We start from the raw sequence: 20,769 nt of genomic DNA on the forward strand, positions 1-20,769 counted from the left end.
TCGAGCATATTATTTGGTACATTTAATGACCATAACGTCCGTCTTATCTAATGATATTTGAAGATTGTGATGTGTGAAGATGTATGAAGACACGGTTTAGCCAGTATATTGCTAACTGGAGGTCGTTTTTAGTTTTTTGTATTTTATGATGTGCGAATAGTAATATACACATATTAGTGTGTTCATCTAATTTAATTCCTTTTTTAAGGACATAGTCATTACAAATGTTGCAAAGACTGGATGAAGCGAAATTGTCCTGTCCAACTCCTTGCTCAATTTGTCTCATCTATGGTCGGTAATGAATGATGATAGTTGCCAACCACACCTCATAAGAGCAAACATAAACTTACATAGTGAAAGAAAGTTAGTAATAAGTACGGCAGAGCAATGAAAAAATGAAATATAGTAACAGTTCAATAAATTTATAGGTTTGAGCTTCAGTCCTAGTTTCTGGCCTTTGCTTAGCTTTTTTCACCAACTCCTGAGTGGTTTGATGCGACCCGCACGAATTCCTCGCTTGTACCAACATTCTTGTCCCAGAGTAGCTCTTTCCTCAGCGTCCTAAGCTACTTGTGGTACTTACTCCAATCTCTGTCTGGTCGTGTCCCGGCACAGCCGCACTATACCAGAATGAAGTAAGTGCGAACTGCGTAACGCAATCGGGACGTTAACGACAGTGGTTTAGTTATAAATTGCTGTCATCTTTATATCGGAGACGAGAGGGAGAGAATCTCCTTGGTTTGAAGCAAATAAGTTTCCGGAAAATAGGTTACAGAATTGCAATAGGCAGAAAAGATTGGTTAGTTTCTATCAAGTTTATTCTCACATACACTTACGTGAGGTGTTGGACCATAAACCCCTTAGTAAGATTCAGTCTATTTATTCGGAATTGCTACTTCAAAGCTAATTGCCGGTACATATAAGAAACAAGTACAAAGCAATCACTTGTTCTTGGTTAGCACTGAAATCTCTCTAAGTAACTGAGACAAAGACTGAGAGCCTCTGTTCAACGTCGTTCCAATGAAACTCTAAAAATCCTACTTGACCTGCAGTTCCTGAGTGTCCACCAGAGTCTGTCACCGTCTTCTCGTAGTTGAAGTCTTCATCAGCTGTATCGGCTGCTATGGGCCTACTCGGCCCCGCTGGAGTCTCGCTGTGGAATCTCAAAACTGCCAGCACTGGCTCTGAATCTGCACCTGTATCTCTGCTTCTAGCAATTCCGCGGCCTGGCCTTTTATTTTGTTTCTCATGTACTTGAGTTCACACGAGTTAATTTGTTTCACACGACCCTTTCGTTTCTAAGTGATCGGATTGCACAAGAATGCCTTCGGTCCCACAGGACACATTCGTTTCTAGCTGCACGCAACCTAATTTGGTTCCAGACGAATCTTTTCCGCACGTGACTGACACTCTCTCCTGCTGTATTATCGCCCTGGTGTTAGCGTCTTCCATTGCGCAAGTTTGATTCGTGCTGCTTCCTCTGACAGGAAGTCAGACACTAAGTTATTTGATCAGGGCAAGCCATACTTGGCAGCCTCCGCCGCTTATCTTGTCCCTACGTCCTGGTGGACTATTTCTTAATGTCGGCTGGCTGTTTGCCTACGGAGCCTGGACTCTTATTATGGTCACAAAAGCAAGAATAAAAATTAAAGCATTCTACGGTCAAAACAGTCTTCCCCTACAGCTTTTACTCTCTACAGCTCCCTCAATTTCCATTATACTAATTGGTTCGTTGGTTGGTTCTTGGGGTTGAAGGGACCAGACTACAAAGGCCATCGGTCCCCATGATAGTTGTTACTTGATGTGTTAACCTTGTTATGTGTCCTGATATCCTGTCCATTCTCGGCGTCAATCTTTGCCGCGTCTTCCTTTGCTTCCTGATTCTGTAGCAGAGAACCCAGTACAATTAATACCCACGTTAGTACGCGTTTTAGCTACTTCTGTAAAGTGCACGCAGACTCCTACGCTTTTATGTAATTAAGTGCATTTGTTATTGTGGTGAACGTAGTGACAATTAAAAAGGAAAGGGAAAATGAAATTTGTGTTCATTAATGGTAGACAGTGGAAATACAGTGAATATGGAAATCATTATAAAAATAAATGATTCACTTCAGAAGCAAAACAAGGTCACGTAGAAACAGGAGAGGCGACTTGCGTCCAACCTCACACATCCCTCGTGATCTAGAGGCTAGCGACGTTCGAGGTACGTGCTCTGATTCCCGACGACCACATCCAATGTCCATTATGCGGGTCGGGTCTCGACTGAAGGTGACCCAGCCTCGTGAGGTCAGGTGAGATACTATTTTAATAAATAAGCAGCAAAATCGATGCACGAGCTGAACAAGCGAGGCTAAACTGTAGTGTTTACAGCTGCATTGGGTTTCCATATTTAATGAACGAGCCAAGCCTGTCGCGGGAGGACTAGCGAGAACTAGAAGAGGAGGAAACTGTGGTATACGTTGAGTTGTAAAAAATCACAGGAGAGTGATGTCCACATACACAGACCATGGTAGTAACGCGTAAATAGTAGGACAAAGTTCGTATCAGAGCATTTTGTTACTGTTGGTTTCCTACATCAGTGGCAGATATGCACTCAGGGGCAAACCTATTGTTCTCCTTTGACTGACAGGTCCTTAACCAATTGTTCTGCTAAAAGCATCCTTCCCTTTGATTGACAGGTCCTTAAACTATTGTTTCCCCGTCCCCTCCCCCCACCCCACATGAAACCACCAACCACCCCCTCCCCCTCGCTGCTGCAGGTACACATTCAGATCTGAGTTACTGGAATAGCCCCCCTCACACTTATCAATTTGATTGACTGCTCGATTAAATTGATCAATTATTTAACTTCTCCCCCTCTGGTAAACTCTCCTCTGCTCTCACCCTCCCTCTGGGAAATTGGTGGTAAAAAGACTCAGTTGTTTGGTCATTTGGAGGGAATTTGATTGCAGTGTGTGGAATATTAAACAATTTTGACAATGTATAGAATACTGTATATTTATGGCAGTATATGAAATATGGTTTATTTATTTAGTTAAATTATTTATCTGGAAATCGAATGAAGAGTATGGAATATTGTTTAAACAATTTAGGCAATGTGTAGAATATTGCTTACTTAAATAATTTATAGGATTCAAGGGAGTGTATGGAATATAGTTTATTTGTTTAAAAAATTTTTCCAGAGAATCGATCCCCCTCCTCGCCACACCACACCAACCTCCCTCCCTCACCCCCTGAGCACTCACCCTCCAGTTCTCTGCCTGGAAATGACGACTCCGAGGTGGAGAGGAAGGGTCTCTTGCTCATCATTCTCTGCTGTTTGGAAAGATGCAGGTCTTGTAAGAAGTAATTAAATCGATCGCATTTCTTTTCATTCCAACAGTGCAAGGAATACTGTCCCGAAATACACACCACACATAATGACGCAGTAAAAACCCTTTCGACCATGTTGCGCGCACCGACTGCCAACCCCTCTCCACTGGACCGCACATAATGCCACCGCACACGCTCCCAGGAGTCGGGTTGCACCAGCATCCCTGCAAAGCTATGATGCAGCTGTCAGCTGCCGAACCGTGCTCAGGTGTCAGTTCGGGTCACGTGAACACGGGGCAGTGGCATCCTTCCATACTTGACACCTGAGAAATATCTGTCAAAACACGTGTCAACCTACACACCGTTGCTGGTGCGATGACGCATAGCCTTTGTCCCTGCAGTCCAGCGAGATGTTCGCATAGTGGATCACAACCCTCAGCAAGATGTTTGCATAGCGGCTCACCTTCGCAGGCACAGCTAAAAAGTTCTCAATGTTATACTGACGTCACATGTCTATGTAAATAAGAGCCAAGTCTACTATAGTGCCACAGAAATAGTTAACAGTTGCTTTTGTAGGAGCTTTCGTGATTTCTCAGCTCGTCTGCATGGGAATTCTTGCCCTTACAGAATTTGTTTACGAAAATACTCCTGAATAACACAGAATGCATTCTTTCTGATGATCCTAATGGGACAGCACATCTGTCACTGAGTTTACCCTCCAAACTGCTGCTGCTGCTATTGTGGGAGCACCGTCCGCCATTGTTTTCTGCAGACAAGACTTTCAGTGGCAAAACTATTTAGATCCTGCAAAAGTGGTCTACACATCATCAAATACATCCCATGCACTCACTGTGCAGCAGTGCAGCGGCGACGGAGGAAACTGCCGCCGTAAGTGCGACTCGTGACCGCAGCTGCAGAAGTGTGCGTCGACCAGAGAGAGGCCAGCCGGCCATGGACGACACCCTCACCCCAGGAGGACTTGAGTGGTAGGAATTCGAATGCTATCAATATGCAAACACTCATACTGAATCTCCTCAAATTTCCACAGAGTATACACACGACACACGACTCAGCGCAAACTGGGTATTAGTTCACTACTTACCCGTTCACGGGAAGCCACGAGCCAAATATTCATAAGTACGAAGCTTTCTCGGACTCTCTGAAATGGTGCACAAGGGATGGGCAAGACCCAGCTCGGAACAAAGGTGTTACTGTTTCTGGCCCCAACCTGCTTCCTTGCCGCTGTGCTTTCTATGGCCATCTCTCAAGAATATTGGGGCCAGGCAAATATTTATCAGTGTAACTACAATTAAGTGTTAGAATTGCTACTGCATTCTGACACCGAGCTATGTATTGGAAATGTCTCCTCTTGACAGCCATCGTTCTGGAACGAATGTCAATATCTATAGTGCACATAATTTTCCACGTAAAAAAAAAAAAAATCTTTCATTCCCCTTAAGGCTGAATCTATGCCTCCCTCACGAAAGGACACACAGTAGGACGAGGCGCTAGTACATATACCGCGAAGACTGTTGCACAAAGGCTGGCTCCGTTCCCTTTTGCACAAAGGTGTCACTTTTACGGGCCCTGGCCTGTTTGCTTGCTTGCTTGTTTTCTACACCTATCTCCAGACTGGAATTGCAAGAACACATGTATTTTCACGTGGTTTGCCAGAATATTCTATAGTTACGCGATACTTCTCGATATCAAGCACATAGTAGTATGCTACTGATCGCTCGTGCAACATAATTCCGCAGATATAGACTGGAATGTATTTCTCTAGAAACCAGAAACTTTAGCGAAGTAGAGCATGCTGTAAACTACTGAGTAATTGGAAACTTTTCCCATCTGTGAAGATCTTTATGTGAAAACTCGAAAAAAAATAGAGGAAACTAATATTTCCACCCGCGAATACTGATGTCGGTGATGTAATAGATTCCAAATCATCCCTGTAATTTTCAAAGTCAACTAAGGTGTTCCTCACGTCTAGAGAACCAGCAATCGTGTATTCCACCCGTCTTTCACCTGCTACATGCACAAAGCACAATCAATGTTCTCTCAACTAAATAAAGGTGCGAAATGTGCAGAAGCAGTCAACCAGACAATTTACGTAGGCGGGAATAATGGTCCAGCGCAAATACACGTCCATATTGAATCCTGCATCTTTCCCAAAGCAGAGAATGACGAGCGAGAAAAATCGAACCCCCGCAAACTGATTTTTATATAAATAAACCATATACGCTTGAAGTTCCCTTTGTGAGTTCATTCCTCTCCATTGTGGAGTCGTAATTTCGAGGTAGAGGGGACGGTGGAGTGAGGTGGCGAGGAGGGGGATCGATTCCCTGACAAAATTTTAAATAAATAAACTATATTCCATACACTGTCTTGAATCGCATAATTATGTTTAAATAAACAACATTCTACACTTTGCCTAAATTATTTAAACAATATCCCATACTCTGTATTCGATTTCTGGAAAGTTCTTTCACTAAATAAATAAACCATATTCCATACACTGCCATAAATAATTAAACAGTATTCTATACATTGTCTAAATTGTTTAAACAATATTCCATACACTGCAATCAAATTCTCTCCAAATGACCAAACACCTCTTTCCCACCAATTTCTGGGAGAGAGGGTGGGAGGGGAGAAGGGTATACCAGAGGTGGAAAGGTTAAGCAATTGATCAATTTGAGTAGTCAATCAAATTGATAAGAGTGAGAGGGGCTATTCCAGTTACTCAGACCTGAAAGTGTAGCTGCAGCAGCGAGGGGGAGGGAATGAGTTTGAGATTTCCTGGAGAGTGGGGGGAGGGAGAGGGGGAGAACAAGATTTTAAGGACCTGTAAATCAAAAGGAAGGATCCTTTTAGCAGAACAGTAGGTTAAGGAACTGTCAATTAAAGGAGAACAATAGGTTAATGACCTGTCAATCAAAGGAGATCAATAGGGTTGTGCCTGAGTGCATACCTGCTCCTGATGTAGGCGACCTGCACAAACAAAATGCGCTGGGTCGAACTTTGTCTTACTACTCATGAACACAGGGTATTAAACGGCAGCGAATTGGCGGAGTTGTTCGCAATTACTCCTGGGAAAATATGCCTGATGTGGTTACGACCGCTCGATGAGAACTTAACAGAATGCAGAAAGGTAGTGCTAAACTCACGGTACAATCCATTTCGGAATTCAGTATTCCGAAATCGACAGTGTCAAGACTGTACTGAGAATACCAATATTCAGGCATTACCTGTCACCACGGACAACGGAGTGGTCGTCGGCCTCCACTTAACGACGGAGAGCAGCAGCGTTTGTGTAGAGCTATCAGTGCTAACAGACAAGCAACACTGCGTGAAATAGCCGCAGAAATCAATTCGGCACGTGCAACAAACGTGTCCGTTAGGAGCGCGTGGCAAAATTTGGCGTTAATGGGTGTTAATAGGCAGTAGACGACCGACGCGAGTGTCTTCGGTAACAGGATCACGATGCCTGCAGCGACTGCCTTGGACTCGTCGCCGTATCGGGTGGACACTGGAAAATCGTGGGCTCGTAAGATAAGTCCCGATTGTAGTTGTTAAGAGCTGATGGTAGGGTTCATCTGTGGCGCAGACACAACGAAGCGACAGACCCAGCTTTGCAAGAAGGAACTATGGACGCTGGTGTTGGTTCCATAATGGTGTGGGCGGTGTTGACATGGAAAGGACGGAGACCTCGGGTGCATCTGAACTGATCTGTGACTGGAAGTGGTTATGTTCTGCCACTTAGAGACCATTTGCATGCATTTACGGACTTCAAGTGTCATGTCACTGGGGCACAACCGTTCGCGATTGGTTTTAGGAAGGTTCTGGAGAGTTCAGGCGAATGATTTTACCACCCAGATCGCACGAACGAATCCCATTGAACATCTACGGGACACAGTCGAGAGGTCAGTTCGTGCACAAAATCCTGCACAGGCAACACCTTAGCAATTACAGACGGCTACAGACGAGGCACGGCTCAGCATTCCTGCAGGGGATTTCTAACGTCTTGTGGAGTCCATGGCACGTTGAACTGCTGCAAAGGATGTAACAGCACTTGCTAGATGTTTCCAGAGAGGCATACGTAAGGTCAAAAAGCAAAGATGTTGTTAGATCAGAGAGATGTGACTGTCACTTTCTTTTAAGTCGGCAGAAAGAGTGGAGCCTGCGGTGCGTCTTTAGGAATGGAGTATGGGAACGTTTTTATCGCTCTTACTGTTGTAACAGTTATCTGAATATGATTTATTTTGAGTTAATATAAAGTGAAACACAGTGCCTGTCTATTTGTTTGACAAACAGTTCGTCTCACCGCATCGAAATCCAAGTTTCTTTTATTAGGCGACAGGATCAACAATTAGCAACTTTTATGGCGGCTGTATTCGAGACGACCATCGCAGCAGAAAGACAGGTATAGTTTTCCACCGAGAAGAAAATACAGCTAAGAACATATCCTATTAAATTTGCTATAAAGTTTCAGTTTAATTTCATGGTGTCCGATCGGCAGCCGGCTGTAAAAGCATTTCATTAACTTCCATTTATGACTCATCATTAAGTCATAAAACTTCCAATTACAAGGAGGTGTGACAGGATATCCCGTGACGTTTGTGTGTAAGAAGCTGTTAAGAGGCCACCGAGTGTGTTATGACATGAGGATAAAGACGTACGTGCGATGCGGGGTGGGAGGGGGGGGGGGGGGGGGGGGCAGAAGGGAAACGCGTGTTAGAGGCAGATACAAAGAAGAGCAACTTCTCGTGAGAAGAACAGTACAGTTAGTAAAGCCGTAGCGGGAAACGTGGCGCAAGCCAATTTGTCAGACTTTATGAATTGGTCGGTGTTTAAGTCTTCAGCGAGAGCCCCGAACTGCTCAAGAATCTGGCCACGAAAACAAAACTTCCCTCGTCTCCGCGCAAGAGGAGCAGCACGTGTATCAGCCGCTCGTCAGCCCTGTGGCGGACACAATGGCCATTGTCGCCGCACGCCGGCAAAACTTCCGGCGGGCCGTGGTGCGGCTTTTGAGGGCGGGCCCTCACGTCCCTTCCAACTTGCACCGGCGGAGCCCGCGTCAGCGCTCCCCTCCGAACGCCAGCCGTTGCAGCCACCAGAGCGTACAGACGCAAAGGCGGCGGGGAGGAGCCTTCTCAGCGACAATCCTATTTCTCAGCACGTAAACGTAATGGCTTCAGCTTCAAAATCGTGTTAGGCGGACTTTATGCGCTTCTTCCAACAATTCATCCTCTAACGGAAACAGTTTTCAAGATCGTCCAAATTCTTGTAACATGAGACTCTCAGGTGCGTCTTATGGAAAGCAATCTACGTGGCAGGATTAAGCCGTCTCCGCTTACTTATATCTATACGTAAAGACTGGCACGTACAACGATTCTATTCGTTCCCCAGGAACTAGTACATCGCATGCAAGTTTGGTAAATGCATGCGCATGCAGCACCCAAAACGGTGAGATGTCTTTCCTGCGGGGAGGAACAGCTGAGGTCGTCTTCTCGCAGTTGAACCCCTTACGTCTCGTTATTAATCCTAGTAGCAAAAGCATAAGCATTTGGAGCGCTCCCCACTCACGTGTGGACTGCTATTAACACTTTGTAGCTTTGTAGCTTTGACCAAGTTTGTAAGCTCGTGTGGCCGCCAGATGTGTTGTTGGACTGGCGGCTATTGTGTTACATACCAGTAAATAACGGTATTTTATGAAGAGTAGGGACGTTGTGTCGACAGAATCACCCCAAAGAGATAACATAGCTTCCGGTAGAACAGTATCTATGATTCCAGAATGAGATTTTCACTCTGCAGCGGAGTGTGCGCTGATAAGAAACTTCTTGGCAGGTTAAAACTGTGTGCCGGACCGAGACTCGAACTCGGGACCTTTGCCTTTCACGGGCAAGTGCTCTACCAACTGAGCTACCCAAGCACGACTCACGCCCCGTCCTCACAGCTTTTCTTCTGCCAGTACCTCGTCTCCTTCCTTCCAAACTTAACAGAAGCTCTCCTGCGAAGCACTTGCCCACGAAAGGCAAAGGTCCCGAGTTCGAGTCTCGGCCCGGCAGACAGTTTTAATCTGCCAGGAAGTTTCAGTATCTATGATGTCTATCTGCAGCACTAGCAGCAATTTCCTCATCATTCTCCATATTAACGATAACTTTTAAAGCCGTATTGACTGTTAATCGACCGTGATTGTTCAGAAAATCCGGAAAAGTCTCTCAAACGTTAGTAAAGTATTTTCACAAATGATAACTCTTAACATCCTGCGTGGTGTCTGTTGTTCTATATCGTGTCTCCCTACCTCTTCCGCGCAACGACGCTCTGAGCTTGTTTTTTAGGGAATTGACTAGTTTGAACCTGGGACCTGTTGCTGGTAAGGAGACACCAGACCACACATGACATGTAGAGTTCAGAAGAGTTCAGTGAGACTAGCGATGATATAACCAAATACTTAATGATTTCAGCGTCAGCTCCACTGCACTCCCTGTAAAAGAATCTTAATACTAACTAAATTTAGTGGAAGGGGTTCAAGGCTTTCCTATTTTTAAGTTAGCTGATAAAATAACGTCAAAAAAGCAGTTAAGTTTACCATTGGAAATTTTATTCTACTCACAAAACATTCTTTATAAATTGCACTATTGATAATCCGACCTGATAGGGATCCCAAACGCTCGAGCAGTACTCAAGAATAGGTCGTATTAGTGTTTTATAAGCGGTCTCCTTTACAGATGAACCACGTCTTCCCAAAATTCTACCAATGAACCGAAGACGATTACCCGCCTTCCCTACAACTGCCATTACATGCTTGTCCCACTTCATATCGCTCTGCAATGTTACACCCAAATATTTAATCGACGTGACTGTGTCAAGCGCTAAACTACTAATGCAGTATTCAAACATTACGGGATTCTTTTTGCTATGCATTTGCATTAATTTACATTTATCTGTATTTACAGTTAGCTGCCATTCTTTACACCAATCACAAATCCTGTCCAAGTCATCTTGTATCCTCCTACAGTCACTCAACGACGACACCTTCCCGTATACCACAGCATCATCCGCAAACAGCCGCACATTGCTATCCACCCTATCCAAAAGATCATTTATGTAGATAGAAAACAACAGCGGACCTACCACACTTCCCTGGAGCACTCCAGGTGATACCCTCACCTCCGATGAACACTCACCATCGAGGACAACGTACTGGGTTCTATTACTTAAGAAGTCTTCCAGCCACTTACATACTTGGGAACCAAACCCATATGCTCGTACCTTAGCTAGGAGTCTGCAGTGGGGCACCGAGTCAAACGCTTTCCGAAAGTCAAGGAATATGGCATCTGTCTGATACCCTTCATCCATGGTTCGCAAGATATGTGAAAAAAGGGCGAGTTTTCGGAGGAGCGATGCTTTCTAAAGCCGTGTCTTAATCACGGCTCTGTAATATTTGATTTTTTAAAAAATGATCTGCAAGTAGCATGGAAAAAACATATTAAAGTACACAAAAAGAGCCCACAAGATGCTGCCTAAGAGCACCCTAATCTTAGAAACCCATAACCATACGTTTCTGTTTAGAAAATACTAGTTCTCCGGTTAAAAACATAGAACTTATACATTCAGAGTAATTTGCTACCGATGCACATGACACCATCAGACCTGTGGAGGTACGAAAAGATTCTCATGAAAATTCACTACTAGAAAGATAATTTCAGTGGCTCAAAATAACAATGCTGCAGAAAGTCACTTTTCAGAAATCGCGTCACGCTTGCAATTCTTGCAATACTGCAAACTTGCTGTCTCCATTCTCTGGAAGAGTGGAAAAGAACCCCACCGACACCTGAAGTTTTCTGGACCTCCTGGCACAACATACGTCGCCGCTGGCACGGAAAGCTGTCTCCAAACTAACAGAGCGCTCCACTAATTCGGGCTGAGACACCCTTCCTTGCTCTGGGACAAGTGCATGACCTGCCAGAGCCGTACGGAGGCGCGCTTGTGCAGTTCTTTACCAAATAGGCGCGCCCTCACCCACGGAACACTTCCTGTCGATCTGCACACTGTAGGGCCCTCATCATGCAAGGCAGTTCTTTTTATCTCATTTTGTTCGTGATTGTTCGTTCTATGTGTTGGGGCGGACGTGCCATCACGCTTGTTGAACTTCATCGTCGTTCCGTTAACTCAGTTTTCTATTACAGTGGGCGGCTATCCCTCTGACCGAACACGCTGAGCTGCCGTGCTGGTGGTTCCAACCAGCGTCTCGTGCTGCAAAGTCATTGAAACCTCTAATATATGTTACGAGTCCATGTTCAAAACTATGTTTCAGAAAATTTCTCTGGTCCCTCTGTCTGGTTCCCGGGAGGTGTGACCTGAGGTGTAAACATTCACCTAAGGCGGGAGTGCCCTCTGTGAGGGTCCCCACAAGGAAGGAGCGCGCCATCGGAGACGCTGGCAATCATGGAGGATTCCTCCGCAATGGATTTCACTCCATCTGTCTCGACTTCTGCCCAAAAACGGAAACGTGACCAGCCATCAGTGACAAAAGTACTACCGCCTGCCCCACAGTTCCTCGTCGTTTCTCGATCTGAGGACGGAAAGGATTTTTCCTCTGTCAACCCTTTTGTTATCCAGAAGGGTGTCGATGCCATAGCCGGATCTGTCAAATCTTGTACCAGGTTGCGTAATGGTACCTTGTTACTAGAAACTGAGAGCGCCTTTCAGGCACAAAAACTGCTTCGGGCCACACTCCTGTACACGTTCCCTGTGCGGGTGGAGGCTCACCGAACCTTGAATTCGTCTCGTGGTGTGGTCTATACTAGCTCCCTCGACGGACTGACTGACGAGGAGATTCAATCTTTCCTCGCTGAGCAAGGCGTGACGGCTGTCCATAGGGTCATGAAAAAGGTCAACAATGACCTTGTACCGACCCGGACACTTTTCTTGACCTTCGATAGTGTTAAGCTGCCATCGCGCATCAAGGCGGGCTACGAGGTTATTTCTGTTCGCCCCTATGTCCCGACACCTACGCGCTGTTACCAGTGTCAGCGTTTCAATCACACTCGACAGTCTTGTTCCAATGCGGCTAAATGTGTCACTTGTGGCAGGGATGCCCATGAGGGTGACTGTCCACCTCCGTCTCCTCGTTGTGTGAACTGTCAGGGTGACCATGCCGCGTCCTCCCGTGACTGTCCTGTCTATAAGGAAGAACGCTGTATCCAAGAAATTCGGGTCAAAGAGAAAGTGTCCACCTCGGCTGCTCGCAAGCTATTGGCTAGTAGGAAGCCCACGCTGCTCCCAGAGGGGAAATACAGTACTGTCCTCGCCTCTCCTCGGACTACCAGGGAGGTGGCAACCCAGACATGCGATCTGACCTTCAGCACCACGGTCGTCCGTTCGGCCAGTGCTAAGATCGCCCGGTCGATGTCTCCTCTTCCTCCCGTCACCCCTCAGACACAAGCACCTTCATCAGCTTCTGCCAAGACGAAGAGAGAGAAGTCAGATGCACGGGCCTTTAAGAAGGAACCGTCCCGTGCAGACTTCCTACGTACCACGACCTCCCAGCCTTCGACCGGTACTTTCACCAAACGACCTTCCAAGAAGGCTCCTAGGAAGCACAGTTCTCCTTCTCCGCCACGGCGCATTTCTTCTCCTGCGCCACCCAGCGGTTGCCGCCCCAGGCCGTCATCCGTTTCGCCTGGCCGCACCGCTGGTAGCCGAACATCTGGCCGTTCACCGGCGGAGGAAGCCCCCCCTCCCGGCCATCTTCCCAAGATGGCCGATGAACCTATAGACCCAATGTACGAAGACTGTCCGCCTACTGATAGCGGCGGCAGTGCTCGCTCGAAGCCAGGCCCTCCGCGGCCTTCGAGGTGACCCCTTCTTTTATCTTCCTTTTCTTACGATAGCACTTATTCACTGGAATATTCGCAGCATTCGCTCCAATCGAGAGGACTTGAAGTTGCTGCTCCGCTTGCACCGTCCGCTCGTCGTAGCCCTCCAGGAAACGAAGCTACGCCCATGCGATCAAATTGCCTTGGCACACTACACCTCTGTGCGTTTTGACCTACCCCCTGTGGTGGGTATCCCGGCTCATGGAGGGGTTATGTTGCTGGTCTGGGATGATATTTACTATGATCCCATCACGTTGCACACCGCCCTGCAGGCAGTTGCCATCCGCATTACTCTCCCCACTTCTACGTTTTCCATTTGTACCGTTTACACTCCATCGTCATCTGCCGTTACCAGGGCAGACATGATGCAACTTATTGCTCAGCTACCTGCACCATTTTTGTTAACTGGAGACTTCAATGCCCACCATCCCCTTTGGGGCTCTCCAGCATCCTGCCCGAGGGGCTCCTCGTTAGCAGACCTTTTCAACCAGCTCAACCTTGTCTGCCTCAATACTGGCGCCCCTACTTTTCTTTCGGACACATCTCACACCTATTCCCATTTAGACCTCTCTATATGTACTCCCCAACTTGCACGCCGGTTTGAATGGTATGCACTTTCTGATACATATTCGAGCGACCACTTCCCGTGTGTTATCCATCTCCTGCAGCATACCCCCTCTCCATGCTCCTCTAGTTGGACCATCTCCAAGGCAGACTGGGGGCTCTTCTCTTCCAGGGCGACCTTTCAGGATCAAACCTTCACAAGCTGCGATCGTCAGGTCACACACCTCACGGAAGTCATTCTCGCTGCTGCTGAATATTCCATCCCTCACCTTACTTCTTCTCCACGTCGCGTACCGGTCCCCTGGTGGACTGCAGCATGTAGAGACGCTTTACGTGCTCGTCGACGTGCTTTACGCACTTTTAAACGCCACCCTACAGTGGCGAATTGTATCAATTATAAACGATTACGTGCTCAGTGTCGTCGTGTTATTAAAGAAAGCAAGAAAGCCAGCTGGGCTGCTTTCACAAGCACCTTCAACAGTTTTACTCCTTCTTCTGTTGTCTGGGGTAGCCTGCGCCGGCTATCTGGCACTAAGGTTCACTCACCAGTTTCTGGCTTGACGGTCGCGAATGACGTCCTTGTGGCCCCTGAGGATGTCTCCAATGCCTTCGGCCGCTTTTTCGCCGAGGTTTAGAGCTCCGCTCATTACCACCCTGCCTTCCTCCCCCGCAAACAGGCAGAGGAGGCTAGGCCACCTAACTTCCGCTCCTCGAATCGTGAAAGTTATAATGCTCCATTCACCATGCGGGAACTCGAAACCGCACTTGGCCGATCACGGTCCTCCGCTCCAGGGCCTGATTCTATTCATATTCAGATGTTAAAGAACCTTTCTCCTGCGGGTAAAGGTTTTCTTCTTCGTACTTACAATCGCATCTGGATTGAGGGACATGTTCCCGCATGCTGGCGCGAGTCTATTGTTGTCCCGATTCCTAAGCCGGGGAAGGACAAGCACTTGCCTTCCAGTTACCAACCCATCTCGCTTACCAGCTGTGTCTGTAAAGTGATGGAGCGAATGGTTAACTCTCGATTGGTTTGGCTGCTCGAGTCTCGACGCCTACTTACCAATGTACAATGTGGATTTCGTAGGCGCCGCTCTGCTGTCGACCATCTGGTTACCTTGTCGACCTTCATTATGAATAACTTCTTGCGGAAGCGCCCGACCGCGGCTGTGTTCTTTGATTTGGAGAAGGCTTACGACATCTGTTGGAGGGCGGGCATTCTCCGCACCATGCATACATGGGGCCTTCGCGGTCGCCTCCCTCTTTTTATTCGTTCTTTTTTAATGGATCGACGGTTCAGGGTACGTGTGGGTTCTGTCCTGTCCGACACCTTTCGCCAGGAGAATGGTGTGCCACAGGGCTCAGTTTTGAGCGTCGCTCTCTTCGCCATCGCGATCAATCCAATAATGGATTGCCTCCCAGCTGATGTATCAGGCTCCCTTTTCGTGGACGATTTTACCATCTATTGCAGCGCGCAGTGTACACGTGTCCTGGAGCGCTGTCTTCAGCGTTCTCTTGACCGTCTTTACTCCTGGAGTGTCGCCAATGGCTTCCGTTTTTCTGCCGAGAAAACGGTCTGTATTAACTTCTGGCGCTACAAAGAGTTTCTCCCACCGTCCTTACGACTCGGTCCCGTTGCTCTCCCATTCGTGGAGACAACAAAATTTTTAGGTCTTACATTTGACAGGAAACTTAGTTGGTCTCCACATGTGTCATATTTGGCTGCCCGTTGTACCCGTTCTCTAAATGTCCTCCGTGTTCTCAGTGGTATGTCGTGGGGAGCGGATCGAACCGTCCTGCTTCGTCTATATCGGTCGATCGTCCGCTCCAAGCTGGATTATGGGAGCTTCGTATACTCCTCTGCACGGCCATCCATCTTACGCCGCCTCAACTCCATACAACATCGGGGTTTACGACTTGCGATCGGAGCGTTTTATACTAGTCCCGTCGAGAGTCTTCATGCTGACGCTGGTGAGTTGCCACTCACCTACCGGCGCGATATACTGCTTTGTCGGTATGCCTGTCGGCTACTGGCAATGCCCGACCACCCGTCTTATCGTTCCTTTTTTGATGACGCTCTCGACAGTCAATACGGGTTGTATGTCTCTGCCCTGCTACCCCGTGGAGTTCGCTTTCGTCGCCTCCTTCAACACCTTGATTTTTCACTCCCTGCAACCTTTCGAGTGGGCGAGAGCCACACGCCACCTTGGCTCCAGGATCAGGTTCGCGTCCACCTTGACCTCTGCTCGCTCCCGAAGGAGGTTACCCCGGTTCAGTCTACCACTCCCGTTTTATCGCACTTCGTTCGAAGTTCATTAATATGACCTTCATTTATACAGACGGCTCTAAGACCAATGACGGGGTTGGGTGTTCCTTTATTGTCGGGGCACAAAGTTTCAAATACCGGCTCCATGGCCTTTGTTCGGTCTTCACAGCTGAGCTCTTTGCCCTCTACCAGGCTGTCCTTTACATCTGCCGCCACCGACATTCTGCATATGTCATCCGCTCCGATTCCCTGAGCGCTATCCAGAGCCTCCGTGATCCGTACCCGGTTCACCCTTTCGTGCACCGGATCCAACGCTCTCTTCAGCAGCTGGTGGACGTCGGTTCTCCGGTTAGCTTTATGTGGGTTCCTGGCCATGTCGGTCTCCCTGGGAACGAAGCTGCAGATGCCGCGGCCAAGGCTGCGGTCCTCCAGCCTCGGACAGCATCTTGTTGTGTCCCTTCGTCAGATTGTAGCAGGGTCATTTGTCGGCGCATTTTATCGCAGTGGCATGCCGATTGGGCTGCACTTCCAGACAACAAACTTCGGGCCCTGAAACCTCTTCCCGTGGCTTGGACGTCCTCCTCACGCCCTTCTCGGCGGGAGGAGGTCGTTTTGGCCCGGTTACGAATTGGCCACTGCCGGTTCAGCCATCGCCATCTGGTGACGGATGCGCCGGCGCCGTTCTGCCCATGTGGGCATTTGCTGACGGTCTGCCATATTTTAACGGTCTGTCCAGATTTTAACACCCTGCGTCTTGATCTTGGCCTGCCATGTACTCTAGATGCCATTTTAGCGGATGACCCACGAGCAGCTGCTCGCGTTCTTCATTTTATCAGTTTGACAACCCTCTCAAAGGACATTTGATTCTACTGTCTTCCTTTTTAATCCTATGCCTGTTAGTCTGTCCTTTATCGTGTTTTTGGTTTCGTTGCTGTTTTAAACTTGTGACTCGCGGTGCATTCCTCACGTAGTCTGGGCGCTAATGACCGTTGAAGTTGTGCGCCCTAAAACCACAAAAAAAAAAAAAAAAAAAAAAAAAACAACAACTTCTTCAGAAACGCTTTCCTTCCCATTCCCAGTCTACATTTTATATCCTCTCTACTTCGACCATCATCAGTTATTTTGCTCCCCAAATAGCAAAACTCCTTTACTAATTTAAGCGTCTTATTTCCTAATCTAATTCCTGCAGCATCACCCGACTTAATTCGACTACATTCCAATATCCTCGTTTTGCTTTTGTTGATCATCTTATATCCTCCTTTCAAGACACTGTCCATTCCGTTCAACTGCTCTTCCGAGTCCTTTGCTGCCTCTGACAGAATTACAATGTCATCGGCGAACCTTAAAGTTTTTATTTCTTCTCCCTGGATTTTAATACCCACTCCAAATTTTTCTTTTGTTTCCTTTACTGCTTGGTCAATATAAAGATTGAATAACATCGGGGAGAGGCTACAACCCTGTATCACTCCTTTCCCAACCACTGCTTCCCTTTCATGCCCCTCGACTCTTATAACTGCCATCTGCTTTCTGCACAAATTGTTAATAGTCTTTCACTCCATTTTTTTTTTACCCCTGCCACCTCTAGAACTCGAAAGAGAGTATTCCAGTCAACATTGTCAAAAGCTTTCTCTAGGTCTACAAATGCTAGAAACGTAGGTTTGCCTTTCCTTAATCTTTCTTCTAAGATTATTCGTAGGGTCATAATTGCCTCACGTGTTCCAACATTTCTACAGAATCCAAACTGATCTTCCTCGAGGTCGGCTTCTACCAGTTTTTCCATTCGCCTATAAGGAATTCGCGTTAGTAATTTGCAGCCGTGACTTATTAAACTGATAGTACGGTAATTTTCACATCTGTCAACAACTGCTTTCTTTGGGACTGGAATTATTACATTCTTCTTGAAGTCTGAGGTTATTTCGCCTGTCTCATACATCTTGCTCACCAGATGGTACAGTTTTGTGAGGACTGGCTCTCCCAAGGCTGTCAGTAGTTCTAATGGAATGTTGTCTACTCCCGGGGTCTTGTTTCGACTCAGGTCTTCCAGTGCTTTGTCTAACTCTTCACGCAGTATCATATCTCCCATTTCATCTTCATCCTTTTCCATTTCCATAATAATGTCCTCAAGAACATCGCCCCTGTATAGATCCTCTATATACTCCTTCCACCTTTCTGCTTTCCCTTCTTTGCTTAGAACTGGGTTTCCATCTGAGCTCTTGATATTCATGCAAGTGGTTCTCTTTTCTCCAAAGGTCTCTTTAATTTTCCTGTAGGCATATCTATCTTACCCTCGTGAGATAAGCCTCTACATCCTTACATTTGTCCTCTAGCCATCCTTGCTCAGCCATTTTGCACTTCCTGTCGATCTCATTTTTGAGACGTTTGTATTCCTTTTTGCCTGCTTAACTTACTGCATTTTTGTATTTTCTCCTTCCATCAATTAAATTCAATATTTCTTCTGTTACCCAAGGATTTCTACTAGCCCTGGTTTTTTACCTACTTGATCCTCTGCTGCCTTCACTATTTCATTCCTCAGAGCTAGCCATTCTTCTTCTACTGTATATCTTTCCCCCATTCCTGTCAATTGTTCCCTTATGTTCTCGCTGAAACTCTGTACAACCTCCTTATTCTTTGTAAAACAGAGAAAACCGTAACAGCACAGTAAGAAGTAATTTTCGCATTAAACTGAAGAAAGATATCGATTGAACGCTATACACTTCAATAAAAGTGAGCCGGCACCACTGAGACCAGGCCTGGCCAGCGCTTCTAGCGCCGCGGTGAGTGGTGCTGGCGTCGCGGGGTGGAAGGGAGCGGGGGAGGGAAGAGCGAGGCCGCAGCCGGCCTGTCGCAGTTTGCCGTCAGTACCAACTGTGTTACATCGGGTTTATGTTCTGAATTAGGAACACCACTGTGTCTGCGCACTTGTGGAAAAAAAAAAAGAAAATGTGCACAAGTGATATAATTTCAGTGCTCAAGGGAAACTGCTTTTTGAACACCATGCAAAGTGCTTCAGACATCAGCGCAATATTATGAGCTGGGAAACCATTCACTGGCATATCGTTACACCAGGCATGAAGACTTTGTGATTAGGAAAAAAACTAAGTTTAGGTATAACAGAGCAGCGACAAAATCTTTTATGGGTGACATCATCAATTATTTGATTTTATCTACTCTTTTGATGCAATGATTTGCTAACAGATATGGCGCACAAGATTGACGCTGTAAAACAAAAAAATCAGCTTCAAGTTCGTGACATGGAACATTTCTCATAACTGAAGGCAGTCATTCCTCGACCACACAGGACTACCCCATGTTCAGTAACTGAAAAATTTCGACACGAGTTCTCAGAGAGATTTCAAGACACTGCAGTATGTTTTGTTTTTCGGTAATCAAATTTATATGTTATTCACAAATTGCTTCACCTTCTAAACGTTCACGCTGATTAAGCCCATGAAAACATTGTCTTTTCCGAATATGCTTCTGACCAAATCACTGTAACGTGCTATTTTTTAAAATTTGTAACTGAGAAGTCAAATACTAATTTTCATAGACGACGCTTTAAAAATACTTCAGTAGTTCCTGAACAATAATTTATTTTCAAAATAACTTTCACCCATTATTTCACCCCCATAGCAGCTAAATTTCCAAAAATGCTGAGACACGTTTTTTTTTTATTTCTGACCGAGAAACTAAATGCCAGTTTTTGTGGAACAGGCTCAAAAAGTGCCTTGAGAGTGTCATATTTTCAAGAAACATTTATCCCTATTTCACTCCCTTAGGGGTGAATTTCTAGAAGTCTCTTCTCCTGATATCCTCCAAATTTCAAGTTTCTGTCCATAATGATTTGGGCTGGGCGATGATGAGACAGTGAGTGAGTCGGGATATTGCCTTCTGCACAAGGTGTTTAACAATTCATGTTAGACATTTCTGGTGGTTGTTGAGGGGACCTAGTAGATCAAGTTTTACATGGGAACCCGTGTCCAGAAACGTCATCCAACGACCGGGAACGTCATCCATGGACGCAACGAAGCTCAAAGTTATAGGCGTCGGAGCCTGTAAATGCTTGTCTACACGAGGTGATTTGGTGACGACGGTTACAAACGTTTTAGGATGATTGAAATGTAGGAGTTTGAAGTAAGGTTCCTGTGCCGGAAACGAACAAATCCAAAGTTATAAACGAAAACGGTTGTCATACCTCTGACGGTGGTATACGTGTACTAGTACTTTTATTGCTAAACCTATAGGTTAGGCAACTTTCAGAGATGGTTGTATGGGCCGAAACAAGGAAAAATGTGCGTACTTGAGAGATACGCGCACTTGTTCAGTTCAAGATATGTGTTTCACAGTAGCGAAGAAGAACAAGTTCTGATTACTCTTTTCGTACACATTTTAGAGCCCATGTTTACTCCACATTTTTGCCTTGTTTCGGTCCATACTATTATCTGTGAAAGTTGCCAAACCTACAGTCTTAGCAATAACGGTGCGAGTACATGTATTCCACTGTCAGAGATACAAGAACGGTTTTCATTTATAGCTTTCGATTTGTTCGTTTCCGGTACAGGAACTTTACTTCTTATTGATACATTTGCCTTTCTGCATCATCCTAGAAACTTTGTAACGTCGTCGTGGAATCACCCTGTATATACACACATTTACAGGCGCCGGCGTCTATAATTCTGACGTTCTGTACCGTCGTTGGATGTGTTCCCGGACATGGGCTCCTATGTAAAACTTAATCTACTACAC

The 20,769-nt window shown here is 46.3% G+C and overlaps 1 non-coding gene across 1 annotated transcript; it reads right to left on the bottom strand.

Moving 5' to 3' along the window:
• Positions 1–9,170: 9,170 nt before the first annotated feature.
• Positions 9,171–9,245, bottom strand: Trnas-uga. The gene has a single exon. It is a non-coding gene; the product is annotated as a tRNA-Ser (tRNA).
• Positions 9,246–20,769: the final 11,524 nt, after the last annotated feature.

Source organism: Schistocerca americana, chromosome 3 (genome assembly GCF_021461395.2).
Source record: "Schistocerca americana isolate TAMUIC-IGC-003095 chromosome 3, iqSchAmer2.1, whole genome shotgun sequence".
NCBI lineage: Eukaryota > Metazoa > Arthropoda > Insecta > Orthoptera > Acrididae > Schistocerca > Schistocerca americana.